A 15836-nucleotide genomic window follows, 5' to 3' on the forward strand; every position below is an offset into this window, starting at 1 on the left:
TGTCTCTCTATATTCATCATTTTTTTAATATTAATATTTGTATGTGTAATCAAAATGCGTTTGTGAACTTTACAGTGTTGTTTGACTGTAAGGGTAGATTTATTAAGCAGCGGATGCTGCTTTCTACGCCCATCGTTTCAGGCTCGCCTTTTAGGTGGCGGACTGAAATCACCCCAATACGATAGCGGCTGCCGGTGAGAAGGGGGCGGCATTGCACAAGCATTTCACTAGAAATGCTTGTGCATTGATAAATGCCGACAGTGTATGCTCTCTGCATTTAGCGAGGTCGAACGGACAAGATTCGCTACAGCGAATCATGTCTGCTTGACCTTTAATAATAAAATAAATCTACCCCTAAGTATGTATGTTTATTGTGCGTAAAGTAAACATTTAAGCGCTAACCTCTTTGTCCTTTTTCTCCATACAATAATATGGGCTATAAAATTGAAGCGTATTGTTATTGTCAGGGTACCAGGAACCAGACTGATGTAAAAGGCTAAATTAATCAAACATTTATTAAAAAAAAATAACAAAAAAATTATAACAAGTCCAAAAGCCAAATGACAAGCCTGGAGTCAAAGCCAGAGCAGATAGTTAGACGAGCTGGGTCAGGAACCAAAGCAAGTAGTCAGACGAGCCTGGGTCAGGATTACGAAGATCAGCAAATTCAGGAACTAGCCAGGGATCAGAAACCAGAAAGGACGTCAAACAAGCCAGGTTATACACAGAGTCAGGAACACAGGAACTCACAGAGAGATCAGAAACAACGCAAGGGCAATGGCAAACAGGACTGAGGCAGTTAAATAGGGAGTGATGACATCATCATTAATTCTGGTCTGCAACCTGTCTCTCTCTGATGATGTTCTCCAGTTAGGCCATAAGAGGTAGCCTGGGAGTAATGAGCAGCGTTGCACACTCTGCTACAGGCAAGGAGAAAAGAGAGGTAAGTCTAAAACAGCAGCCAAGATAAAAAGCAGCAAAAAACTATTAAAGTCAGAGTAAAACCCTGACAGTCATATGTCAGTTTAAATTATTCAATAACAATATGTGGAAAACGTAGGTTGTGAAGCCTGCCATGGGCTCTCTGTTTTCAGGACTGGTGAATCCACTATTTTTAGATTTAACCCCTTCACTGTTGCGCCTTTTTACACCCCTGTACAAAAGCTGTCACATTTCACTAAATATCCCACACAAATTATAGATTTTCTTTTTTTCAGCAGGCCCAGCAGATTCTGAATATACCATTATTATATCTATATTTCAGGACATGAAAAAACTACAAAAAAAAATAAAGATAGTGTATGTATGAAGTATGTATCTAAATGTATAAAATGTATATATAAGATTTAGTTAATGATATTAAAAAAGGTAGCCAAAAGTGAAATACGGGCCCATACTGACTTATGGTGGTTTATAATATAAACTAGAGGGGTCATTTTGTGCCAGTACAGAAATAAAAGCACTTATTCTTCCTGCAAGGTGATCACCTAATCACCTGGCTAGATAGAAAAAATTTATATATTTATGTAAGAGAGGAACTTATCTACTATAAAATAAACTTTATTAGGGGTCACTAGACATAACTATTTTTTTTATTAAGCCTATAAAGTTCCATTCCTCAACAAAACCCCATGTGCTGTGTTTATACATTTTAATAAATATTTGGGTTCTTGTGTTTTTTCCATTTGATTTTTTTTTTATAATTCTTTCTTTTATTGAATGAGAAGAAAAAGAAAAAAGATAAGAAAACAGACAAAAAGAAAAGTTTTCCACAACACATAGGAACTTCATATCTTCTTAGAAATACACGTCATGTACCTAAATATCTTGTAAAACATTACCAAACTCAATTTGTTTTTCCATACAATTTATTAACATTGTCTTCTCCGTTCTCAAACCACCACTCCTTTACCCCTATCCTTCCTAATTCTCCAGGGAGGAAAAAGACAATGACTTAACATTCTAGTAGCAAACCAGTTATTCTCTTATTATAGCATTTTCTATTCTGTATTGAAAAAGGGAGCAACATATTGTAAATTCATAGACATAGATTTAATAAAATGCCCCCATTTAGCAAAAAAAAAAGCTGAACATCTAAATCAGAGTTTATCATAAAATCATATTGTTCGATTACCAATTTAGTTTTCTAAGAATTGTTTTTTACTTTCACATGGAAAAAAATATATTTCTACCAGTTAAAATTGTGAAATTTAAAAATTTCACATTTACTATTTCCCAACTTCCCTCTATGAGAAATATGAAATTATCCTTCTGTAAGGCAATTCTTTTTTAATAATCTTAGTTAACCAAAACGCTATCCTAGCCAAAAAAAACAACTGATTTTCGGGAAGTCCCACAAAGAATGCGTAAGATTCACCATGGGAAAACAACATCCTCTAGAGCATATGACAACTTGATTTTTATTCCAGTAAGTTAAATTATAGGGGGTAATATAAATCCTATTAATAATAGGAGATAGATAGGGTTGTCTTCCATGCTCTATCAATACTTCTTTAATAAGTGTATTACTAACTATCCTGAGCTCATTTCTGAGAAAGTATATTAAGATTGTCTTCTCCCTCTTTATCCAAATTCCAATTATTGCTGATCTGTTTATCCTTTAACTAAGCCCAATAAGGCCTTACTTGCAAATAAGTAAAAAAAAAAAATCTCTATTGGCGATGCCAAATTCTTGTTTTATCATTTAGAAATGTTTTTTAAAGATTCCTTGAGTTCCCTCTGTCAACTGGACAATATACTCCAAACCCTTTCTTTTCCAATCTAGAAAAACCCTAAAGCAATAGGTAGATTTATTGAAAAATAAGGATTAATGTTTTAAATACCTACATTTTTTTTGCCAAGCAATAATTGTATAGCCTTTACCAACGCCTTTACTCTTGGGATTGCCGCCCACTTTACCACCACCAATCGTGGCCTGCAGTGTGAGGGATCGCTGGCAGCAGCATCAGAAGGGCGATCACCCTTCATGGACGGGTCGTCATGCGCTCACAGACAGAGATCTGCATGACAATCCATTCTCGTCATGCGCATGGAAGTGGTTACACTACAGGAAAAGGAACAAAATGATTAATGAAAGTAAATTGCAAAGTTGTTTTACTATGCATAATGAAGCATTTTACATTAGAATCTCAAAGTGTTTACTGACACTTTAGGGCACATGTTTTTGTACATTTTTTCCTAACTATAACCATAAAAAATGCACATGAACTGGAAATATTGTGTATGCAGCTTTGTCAGGTTTTACAAAGGTTACATTCACTATTCAGATGGATTGGAATGGCTTAGTATGCATTCTGAGGTGATTTTTGCCTTAGTTTTCTAAGTATTTGTATAGACATTCTGATTAATTGGAATAGACCCCAATTAGTCTAATGATTACATCATAATGTCCCATTGACTCATTTTCATCCATTTAATTTTCTTATGTTCCCTATTTTTCCATGGGAATGTGAAAGAAATGTTAATATTAAAGGGACTTGAAACCCAAAATTTTTCTTTCATGATTCAGACAGAGTAGGCAATTTTAAACAAGTTTCTAATTTTCTTCTATTATCACATTTTCTTTGTTCTCTTAGTATCTTTTGTTGAAAAGCAGGGGCGAAAGCTCATGGCGTGCACATATCTAGAGCACTATACGGCAGCAGGTTTGCAAGAATGTTATCCATTTGCAAGAGCACTAGATGGCAGCACTATTTCCTATACCTACCTAGGTATCTCTTCAACAAATGCCATGGGAATTAAGCAAATTTGATAAAAGAAACAAATTGGAAACTTTTTTTTTATATTATATTCTCTGTCTGAGTTACAAAAGAAAAATTTCAGGTTTCATATCCCAAACCCATCACTGTTGTAGAGAATTTATAAATTAAGTCTGCTTATATGGATTGTAGAAAGTCTTTGAGCTCAATTTATCAATTTATGAAGGCAGCTTCTCAGCAGATCTGACACAGGATTACTTTCATAAGGCCACCATTTTTTTAACCTCTCCACCACTTAAGATGTGGCGGAATAAAATCACCTTGGACTGATCCGACGGGTGATTGATAGCCCCTGCTCTTGCACAATTGTTTGCACAAGAGCAGAAAGCAGTGTTACACAAGCCGTTGCTTGTGCAACAATAAATGTGAATAGCAGATGCTCTTTGCATTTGGGGTGGACAGGTTGCTTGTTTGGGAGCATTATCCACCCTGACAATTATAAAACTCTTTAAGACTCCTAAGCAATGCATGCATGTAATAAAATAAAATGGGAATGGAAACCCACTAATTCATGTTACATAGTCTACTAGCAGCTACTAATTTGCCATATACACAGTAATATAACATAACCTTATTTTTTTATTTCCACAAATTTCAGTTTCCTAAATACCCCTTGTCATAATAATTCACCCTCTACAATGCTTTTCTCTTTTAACCATCTCTAATCACCATTGATCATTTTTCTTCTCCAATGTTTTTTCCGCATTACCTCCAAAATGGCACATTTATCACATTAATCCCATTTATCCCCCTCTCTCTCTTCCTCTCTCCCTAATGATCGAAAGTGACATAAGACTGCAAGGTATTAAAAAAGGGATCCATTGCGATGTCGAGAAAGCCGGCAAAATATTCAAAAAGGCTAATAGTACTATTTAAAGGCAGCATCGCAGAGAGGCATTTTTACCATACATTTCAAGTGGGTACCGATGCTACTCTGATACCAATGATATATTCAAAGAAGCATCGCCACCTACTTTGAAGGTGTAATGCAAATGATCCCTTCAAACAGTACTGTATGACAGTACAATTTACATGTTTCAACCTAAACTCAACCCCTGTTCGTACAATACAATAGTGAATTAAACATATCAATACACCTATAGGAATGGGGGGATTGTGGGTATATGAAATATGTATATACATTGCTTAATGTGTGTGTATTATATAGTATAATGTTGGAAATTGTATGTAAACTGTAAACGTGATTGTACTAATCTTATATTATGTCCTTAGGTGTGTATTTTTACTTATTTTAAGACTGTGATTGAGCATTCTTGATATTCATATTTACATTATAGATGTGCATTTGTGATTGCAATATTCATATTTCACAATATTGCGATGGCATCTTTCCAATGGCATGGAGAGTCCACAAATCCATTATAATTACTAGTGGGAATTCAACTCCTGGCCACCAGGAGGAGGCAAAGAACACCCCAGCAAAGCTTTAAAGGGACAGTCAACACCAGAATTTTTGTTGTTTAAAAAGAAAGATAATCCCTTTATTACCCATTCCCCAGTTTTGCACAACCAACACAGTTATATTAATACACTTTTTACTTCTGTAATTATCTTGTATCTAAGCTTCTGCTGACTGCCCCCTTATTTCAGTTCTTTTTACAGACAGTGCTCACTCCTAGGTCACTTTACGTGCATGAGCTCAATGTTATCTATATGAAACATGTGAACTATTGCCCTCTAGTGGTCAAAATGTATTCAGATTAGAGGCAGTCTTCAAGGTCTAAGAAATTAGCATATGAACCTCCTAGTTTTAGCTTTCAACTAAGAATACCAAGAGAACAAAGCAAAATTGGTGATAAAAGTAAATTGGGAAGTTGTTTAAAATTGCATGCCCTATTTAAATCATGAAAGTTTTTTTTGGACTTGACTGTCCCTTTAAGTATTCTTCTACTTCCCACAATCCCCCAGTCATTCTTTGCCTTTGTACATCATGGAGGTGTGCGAAGATGGTGTCTGAAGATAATTAATCCTTTAATGGGTAGTTTTCCTGCTAGCAAGGATTGGGGCATGCTGTGTCCATGTAGTACTCTTTAGTTAGAGTTATGGTGGCTATTAGCTGTTGGAAGTCGGCATGGTAGTCCTTGCTTGTCTTCTAACTTTTATGCTGACCCCTATATAGAAAACCAGGGTTAGTTACTCTGCTTTTCTTTCTCTTCAGGTCCCTGTCAGAAGTCGTCTGAGTCTGTCATACCTGAGAAGCTGTTCCTGCCCTGCAGCTGTATTCCACAGGTAAGTGTTCTTTGCCTTCTAGGTAAGAAGGATATGGCACTTTTGGGGGTTAACTCCTTCAGGTGGAAGTTAAATGGATGTAATATCTCTTCAGGTTTGGGATATCATTTTGGGCAGCAGAAACAGGACACTGTACTGATTATTAAGACTTATAAGGAGTTAAAACATTCTCCTTTATCATTACTGACCCTTATGGCTCTTGAGGGGTTAATAGGACAGGGACTAGAACTGTTTTTTTTTATTATTTGTGAAGCAATGAGCCCCTATGTTTTTTATGTGGCTAATTTTCACTTTGAATGGTAGAAGTGTATGTTTGATAGACAAAATCTGGTTCTCAGCAACAGTAGCGAAGAACCACTCCACTTTCTATGTTTTTAGTGCGGGATTTCAGCGCAGCATCATTCGCGGGCTTTTTCCCCCTAGTAGCGCATCTAATTTTGCTTGCAGTCACAAGACAGCACGGCTTCTCTTCCGCTAATCGAATTTCCTCTGAGTCGCAGTCCTCAATCAGTCTGAGGAGAGGAGTGCCTTCAGTCTGTATTTAGGAGCAGGATCCCTCAGTTTTCGCCTTCTGAGTTATCAGTGAAGGATTTCAGCTGCGCTATTGAGCTGTTGCTGCAGATATCTTTATAATTGAGCTGTTGGTACAGATAGCTCTGAGCAGTTTCTGTGTCACAGGAGGGGTGAGTCTCCCTAGCAGAGCTGGGGATATAGCAATGCTTGCTGATTTATAATTAAAAATTATAATTATTATTTATTTATTTTAAGAAAAAAATGTTTTTTTTTGTTTTTTTTAGGACCTTATTTTATTTAGTTTATTGTTGGAAACCAACAATATATCTGTTTCTTTTGACAAATGTTTATATTGTCTTGAGGCTCAGGTTATACACCCTGGGCAGTTTTGTTCCACATGTGTTTATAAAATTTTACTTTCTAAATCTAAAGATTCCCTCTTAGAGCCATCTGTTTCTCAGGATATTGTTGTCCATGACATGCCTCAGCTTTCTCCCCAGACGTCTTTGTCCTTGGCAGTTACACAAGCAGTGCCCTGCGGTTCCTCTCAGTCTGTACCTGGGGGTGTATATTTACCAGATAATTTTGCTGTGCAGCTTACTTCTGCAGTTTCTGCAGCACTGAGTGCCTTACCTATTTCAGGTTAAAGGAAGAGAAAATCTAAGAACACTTCCTCTAAGTCAGGAATTTCTGATAAAGCCAAAGCTGCCTTAGTCAGTTTGTCTCAGTTATCTGAGAATGATCATTCTTCTATAGCTTCTGAGGGCAAAATTTCTGATTCTGAGTTTCCTGTGGCTAGTACAGCGGATTCAGAGGAGGTTAGTTTTAGAACTTGTACACCTCAGTTTACTATTGAAAGAGGTTCTAGCTACTCTGGAGGATTCTGAACCTACATTCGTAGAGACTCCTCCTAAGGTTAATAAACTAAATAGAGTCTTTGATGTCAAACCTAGATCTGTGGAGGTATTTCCTGTTCCAGAGGGCATGTCAGACATTATTTCTCAGGAATTGGAGAAGCCGGGTGTTCTATTTTCCCCGTCTCCTGTCTTTAAAAATATGTTTCCTGTTGCAGACTCTGTGCGAGACCTTTAGATGGAGCTATATCTACATTAGCCAAGCGAACCACTATTCTTCTTGAGGATAGTACCTCCTTCAAGGATCCTATGAATAGGAAACTGGAACGGTACTTAAGAAAACATTTTCTTCACCAAGGTCTGCTATGGCAGCCAGTTGCTAGTATGGCGGCAGTCACTGGTGCGGCCTCTTACTGGTGCGACTCCTTATCGGATCTGATTTTGGAGTATACTACAGTAGAGGAGATCCAAGACAGGATCAAGGCTTTAAAACTGGCTAATACCGTCATCTTTGATGCCAGTATGCAAGTAGTTTGAGTGCAAAGACTTCTAGCCTTGCAATTCTATCTCGCAGAGCCTTGTGGCTAAAGTCTTGGTCAGCGGACATGGTGTCCAAGTCTAGACTTCTGCCTTTTCCTTTTTAAAGGTAAGACCTTATTTGGTCCTGGTCTGGCTGAAATCATTTTCACAGTCACGGGTGGAAAGGGAGCTTTTCTGCCTCAGGATAAGAAGGTTAGACTTTTAATTTTCATTCCTTTTGCAACTTCAAGGGACAAAAATCCTCTTCTTCTTCCAACCCTGAACAATCCAAACCCTTATGGAGATCTAACCAACCTTGGAATAAGGGTAAGCAATCCAAGAACCCTTCCTCTGAGAAGGACCTTTGAAAAAGCCATTTGATGTGGCAAAACATGTTAGGGACGTTAAGGCAATGGTGAGGAGTCCTAGGAGCTCCTGTGTTTTTAGCAAGCCTTAAGCTTCCGACAAATTACTGTAGTCTACTATTATAATATATTTACTTTTTCAAATATATATACTCAATATTTATCTACGAACGTTATGAGTGGTAGCTATCAGCTATCTGCACTTTATACCCAATCACAGATACTATGGTGAATGAGAGTGAATGAATGAATACTTTTTAACTGAGTGTGATGAAATCCTGATAAATGACAAACCAGATCTATACTTGGTTAGAGCGGGCACATTTGATATATGACAGTGCATGGATCATTACAATGATACGCCGGTATATAAGTGAACCGAACGCCGTGAGTCAATATTGAAGCCAATTAGTATATGCATGAGAGCGTGTTTGCGATATCTCGTACCGACGGTGCATAACCAGAGACCTATAGAAATCAGACTAACGGTACATTTAACCTAATACATATTCTAATTTGGCAGATGCAAACGTGATTTAAGCTGTATCAAAGTTGACATACCTAAACAGCTAACTGAGACGGTATTATTTACATAACATGAACCTGCATGATTGAATACATTAACAATTGAGCGTGATGATATTGTTAAGATAAGAAATAATTAACCTGCTCTAATTGTTGTTAATACGGGGGTCACCTGATACAAGACAGCGTACAGATCGTTTGAATTGCACGCTGCTACAAAGGTGGAACCCGATGCTGTGATTCAGTAACTAAGTCAAACAACACATGCACAAGTGGGTGTAAGGGAAAACCTGCATCAACTGGGTATTATAAGCAATTAATACAAGCCAGGTGGATGGTACATTTAACCTAATATTTAACCAACACTGGCAAGACATAAACGCAACTAGAGCTGTTATGTTAGTTGAGATAATACAGTGGCTCACTGGGATATTACTGTTTATATAATATGAACTCTGCTATATAGGTGATAGTGCAACGCTTTATTCATTGCAATACTACATACTATTACTCATATCTTCAGGCCGGTTTGCCTGATAGACCTAACGGTAAAGGGTACTATTTGAGCACAAACCAATACGCCTAGGGTCACATATGATAGCCCAGACTGATTATCATTAACGAGTACCACGAACAATAAGATATATTATATACTCAGTATAGTGAATTAAGACTATAGCTAATTAATTGGCAAACGCAAGTCTGAATGATAGGGAATATTAACATAGCATATCAGTTGCCTCGGATACCTTGTGTATAATTAGCACAGTTCAGCTATATAGTGTATCAAACTTTCTGCAATCCTAATAGCCACTTCTGTTACCTTAAGTGCTACAATGCTCCTGGGTTAACAAATTATTGATCAAATTAGATATTGATTACAATATCTGATCAACATTTAAATTGTAACTTGAGCGCCTCCAGCAATTATTACATCCTAATTACCTTGGTATTAATATTTTCATGAGTAACAACATAGTCGCGTGTTGCTTATCATCTTAATTCACTGTGAGCAAATAAAACAATAGTATACAAGGTTACACACCCAGTACAGTATTCTTACTTATTAGACTTGGTTTGTATCTCAATTAAATCACAAGATCTGGTTCACAGCTAACAGTCGAACAATCTAACTGTTTAATCACACCAGTGGTATCATAATCATTTTATTCTCTCATTCTTTGAGCCAATATACTTATACAGTGAGCCAATCCAATTCACATACTATTATTAGTGACGTTATTGACTTATTGGATATTGGATCTCTATCTATACAGTGGATATTCTAGATATCCCCACATAGTGTTGTGGATTGGGTGAGATACTATTGACTAGAAGTATTCCACTCAAATTTTAGTATACTACAGTCGGTGCTGTAGCGTGTTTTTAATGTGTTATCCTATTTTATTTTTGACCCCAATAAAAGTTACATTTTAACTATAGCTCAATCTACTTGTCTCTCCTATTCTATCCTTGGAATAAACTAGTGATAATTATACGAATTATCTAAAACTGACATGGGAGTGCTCCCAAGTTTATTCTTTTTCTCTCAATTCAAGTATCTAGTTATATACACACAGCACCCAAACCCAGCCGTATTAGTTGGCTCAATAAAGGAAATACAGGTCTCTTGTACACAAGTAGTGCCATTGGTAACCTTCTCAATCTACCTTCCTCTGAGAAGGGTCTGCCCCCGATCTAAGTTCGAATCAAGTAGGGGGCAGACTTTCCTTCTTTCAAGAGGCTTGGATTCACGATGTCCCCAAACCTTGGGCGGTGGAAGTAGTCACTCAGGGATACAAGATAGGGTTCAAATCTCGTCCTCCCAGGGACAGATTTCTCCTGTAAAGTTTTCCCTGCAAACTAGGAAAAAAGAGAGGAATTCTTGCACTGTGTCAGGGATCTCACTTCTCTAGGAGTGATTACCCCTGTTCCTCTGGCAGAACAGGGTCGAGGATTCTATTCTAACCTATTTGTGGTTACCAAAAAGGAGGGAACCTTTTGACCCATTCTAGACCTCAAGTGTCTCAACAAATTTCTCAGGGTTCCGTCTTTCAAAATGGAGACTATTCTTTCTATTCTCCCTTTAGTACAGGAGGGTCAGTACATTACTATGATGGACCTAAAGGACGCATATCTTCATGTTCCTATACACAAGGATCATTTCCAATTCCTTCTGTTTGCCTTCCTGGACAAAGACTTCCAATTTGTAGCCCTGCCTTTTGGCCTAGCCACTGCCCCCCAAATCTTTACAAAGGTTCTAGGGGCTCTTCTGGCAGTAGCCAGATCTCAAGGAATTGCGGTGGCGCCATACCTGGATGATATCTTGGTTCAGGGGCCATTTTTTTATTTAGCAAAACCTTTTAAAAAAAAATCTTTATCACACAGCAACGAAAAGTATTACATGAATCAACATGATCAAATCGAACAGAGGGTCATGCAGGACCCCTGAGACAGAAATAAAAGATTAGATGCAAAATAAGATCACAAGTCTCTGTTATTGCATTTTACTATTTTACCTAAAAAAAGAAGACAAATAAACACATAGACTAACAACAAAAAAGTGAGAGAGAAAAAAAAGGAAAAAATCAGTCAAACCACCTCCCCCTAACCTCCCCTCCTCCATCACCCCTCCACGATATCACTAGCATTGTCAAGCCATATGCTAGGTAAATGGCCGGCAAGCAAAATCCCATACTAATTCTCTGTTGTCAATTCTCCACTCTCACGGGAGTTCCTTTGTACCAAGCACCAAGGTATGCTTTTTTGGCTAACGATCATAGACTCGATTTCCATGAAGATTTTCTTAACAGAAACCAGAAAGGCCAAACTTATTTCTACCTGTCTTTCAGTCTTCTGCCCGCCTCGCATTGGCGCAGTGTATGGAAGTGATTGGTCTAATGGTGGCTTCCATGGACATTATTCCTTTTGCTTGATTCCATCTGAGACCTCTACAGTTATGCATGCTCAGACAATGGAACGGAGATCACTCGGACCTCTTTTAGAGGATAGTCTTAGACAATATGACGAGAGACTCTCTGGACTCTCTCTCACAGGACCATCTGTCTCAAGGCACATGCTTCTTGAGACCATCCTGGGAGATTGTGACTACAGATGCCAGTCTTTCAGGCTGGGGAGCTGTTTTGGGTTCCTTAAGAGCTCTGCCGAACCGGACATCACCGTCACTATAATAAATATATTAACCCCTAAACCGCCGCACTCCCGCCTCGCAAACACTAGTTACATTTTATTAACCTCTAATCTGCCGTCCCTAACATCGCCGCCACCTACCTACATTTATTAACCCCTAATCTTCTGCCCCTAACGTCGCCACCGCTATATTAAAGTTATTAACCCCTAAATCTAAGTCTAACCCTAACCCCCCCAACTTAAATATAATTTAAATAAAATAACTATCATTAACTAAATAATTCCTATTTAAAACTAAATACTTACCTATAAAATAAACCCTAAGCTAGCTACAATATAACTAATAGTTACATTGTAGCTAGCTTAGGGTTTATTTTTATTTTACAGGCAAGTTTGTATTTATTTTAACTAGGTAGAATAGTTAGTAAATAGTTATTAACTATTTAAAAGCTACCTAGCTAAAATAAAGACAAAAGTACCTGTAAAATAAAATCTAACCTAAGTTACAATTACACCTAACACTACCACTATAATTAAATTAATTCCCTAAATTAAATAAAATTATCTAAAGTACAAACCCCCCCACTAAATTACAGAAAATAATAAAAAAATACAAGATTTTTAAACTAATTACACCTAATCTAATCCCCCTAACAAAAAAAGCCCCCCAAAATAAAAAAAAGCCCTACCCTACACTAAATTACAAATAGCCCTTAAAATCCCCCCAACATTAAAACCCACCACCCACACAACCAACCCTACTCTAAAACCCACCCAATACCCCCTTAAAAAAACCTAACACTAACCCCTTGAAGATCACCTTACCGGGAGACGTCTTCATCCAACCGGGCAGAAGTGGTCCTCCAGACAGGCAGAAGTCTTCATCCAAGCCGGGTAGAAGTGGTCCTCCAGACGAGCAGAAGTCTTCATCCAGACGGCATCTTCTATCTTCATCCATCCGGCGCGGAGCGGATCCATCTTCAAGACATCCGACGTGGAGCATCCTCTTCATCCGGAGTCTTCTTACTAAATGACGGTACCTTTAAGTGACGTCATCCAAGATGGCGTCCCTTCAATTCCGATTGGCTGATAGAATTCTATCAGCCAATCGGAATTAAGGTAGAAAAAATCCTATTGGCTGATGCAATCAGCCAATAGGATTGAGCTGGCATTCTATTGGCTGTTCCAATTAGTGAGGCAGTGAGCGGAGTTGGAAGCGAGGCTCGTGATGTCAACACAACTTAGTTGTATCTCTGTGAATCGGATAAGACCGTAGCAAAGTAGATTGAGTAGCAAAGGTAACTGAATGTAAACTTGATTCAAATTAGTATTTAGCAAACAGTTGAAAACAGTAAGTAAGCACATATGATGATGATCAATGCATAAAACAATTCAAGTTGAAAAGGGCAAACTTGTAATAGCGAAGTGTCCCACGAAGCAGAGAGGTAAACGTCTCAAAGAGAGCAGGATTCAAAGTAGTCTTTTCTTCAGGCCCTGGTCAGAATCAGGCCTGTGTTTAAACCTGTTGCTCCTCCGTGGATTTTTAATCTTGTTCTTAGGGTTCTGCAACAGGCTCTGTTTGAGACTATGTACTCTGTTGACATTTAAGTTATTGTCTTGGAAGGTTTTGTTTTTACTAGCCATTTCTTCTACTCGTAGAGTCTCTAAGCTTTCGGCTTTACAGTGTGACCCCCATTATCTTATTTTCCATGCGGATAAGATGGTCTTTCGTACCAAATTGGAATTTTTTCCTAAGGTGGTTTTGGGCCATTTATCAATCAGGAAATTGTCATTCCTTCATTCTGTACTAATCCTTCTTCTCATAAGGAATGTCTGTTACATAACCTGGATGTAGTGCCTGCTTTGAAATTCTATCTGCAGGCTACTAGGGATTTTTGGCAATCTTCTGCCCTTTTTGTTGTTTTTTTCTGGTAAACGTAAGGGCCAGAAGGCCACTTCAACTACTCTTTCCTTTTTGGTTGAGGGTTGTTATTCTGTTGGCCTATGAGACAGCTGGTCAGCCTCCTGGGAGGATTACGGCTCATTCGACTAGGGCTGTCTCTTCTTCCTGGGCCTTTAAAAATTAGGCTACTGTGGAGAAAATCTGCAAGGCGGTCACTTGGTCCTTGTTGCATACATTTTCCAAATTTTCCAAATTCAATGTTTTTGCCTCTGCTGAGGCTTTTTTTGTGAGGAAGGTTCTCCAGGCGGTGGTGCCTTCAGTTTAGGTCCGCCTGTCTTGTTCTCCCTCCTTTCTATTCTGTGTCCTCTAGCTTGGGTATTGGTTTCCACTAGTAATTAGAATGGATTCGTGGACTCTCCATACCATTGGAAAGAAAACAAAATTGATGCTTACCTGATAAATTATTTTTTTTCCTGGCATGGAGAGTCCACGACCTACCCTTATCTAAATTTTTAGACGTCTTATTTTGTTTTGTCATTTTCTAAACTTCAGGCTCTATACCCTTTGTGTCCTCTTCTCTTTCCATATTCCTTCAGCTGAATGACTGGAGATTGTGGGAAGTAGGAGGATACTTAAAGCTTTGCAGGGGTGTTCTTTGCCTCCTCCTGATGGCCAGGAGTGGAATTCCCACTAGTAATTAGAATGAATTTGTGAACTCTCCATGCCAGGAAAGAAAATAATTAATCAGGTAAGCATAAATTTTGTTTTTGCAATCGGATTTTACTCATAATATTGTGACTACACTGTACCATCCGTGTTCTATAATAATATATATCTATAGATATATATTAATATAGAACACGTTTAATACAGTGCAATTGCAATATTATAAGTAAAACACATGATCACGCAATCGTGATCGCAATATTATGAAATATGAATATTACAAACATATTGAGAATGTGCAATCTTAATCTTAAAATAAGTAAAAATACACATATTCTAACATTACACTATACAATCCCCAGCTCCTATAGTTTTTAATAGGAAGTGTTTTTTTTTGTCTTTATTATCAAACACCTAGATTACAAGTTTTGCGCTATAGAGGTTGTTAAACGAACACAACAAAAGTTGCATTATTTCATCCTCCATAACGCTGCCATTACAGGTTTTTGAAAAGCCGCCTTGTGCATGCGATATGGTAGCGATGAGCTCCATACCGCACAAAATCCAAAGGGCTGAGAATACGTGCTTGTGCACGCTTTTCCCATAGATCATCAATGGGGAGAGAACCTAACACCTGAAGTGCGGAATGGCGATCGCCGTAACGCAACCCCATTGATGTCTATGGTGAAACAAGTTATGTTTAAACCTAACATAAACCCCAAGTCTAAACACCCCTGATCTGCTGCTCCCAACATTGCCGCCACCTAAATAAACTTATTAACCCCTAATCTGCTGCCCCCGACATCGAAATAAACTTATTAACCCCTAATCTGCCCCTCCCGATATCGCCGCCACTATAATAAAGTTATTAACCCCTATTCCCCCGCACCCCAACATCGCAGACACTATAATAAAGATATTAACCCCTATTGCGCCGCTCCCCGACATCGCCGCTACTAAATAAAGTTATTAATCCCTAAACCTCTGGCCTCCCACATTACTGCTACTAAATAAACCTATTAACCCCTAAACTGCCAGCCCCCCACATCGCAAAAAACTAAATTAAACTATTAATCCCTAAACCTAACAACCCCCTAACTTTAAATTATCGCGATGCTGGGAGCGGCAGATTAGGGGTTAATAAATTTCATTTAGTGTTTGCGATGCGGGAGGGCCTCAGTTTAGGGGTTAATAGGTAGTTTATGGGTGTTAGTGTACTTTGTAACAGTTTAGTTATGAGTTTTGTGTAACAATTTTGTTGCGCAAAACTCATAACTACTGCTCTCAGATTGCGGAACGGATCGTGTCGGTA

The 15836-nt window shown here is 38.1% G+C and overlaps 1 protein-coding gene across 2 annotated transcripts in view; it reads left to right on the forward strand.

The window, feature by feature from the left end:
- LOC128649891 (probable E3 ubiquitin-protein ligase HERC6) overlaps nt 1–15836 on the forward strand; it is a 282469-nt gene that overhangs the window by 131023 nt on the left and 135610 nt on the right. The gene's annotated exons all lie outside the window — the stretch shown is intronic.

The sequence above is a fragment of the Bombina bombina genome, chromosome 2 (genome assembly GCF_027579735.1).
Source record: "Bombina bombina isolate aBomBom1 chromosome 2, aBomBom1.pri, whole genome shotgun sequence".
NCBI classification, from domain to species: Eukaryota; Metazoa; Chordata; class Amphibia; order Anura; family Bombinatoridae; genus Bombina; species Bombina bombina.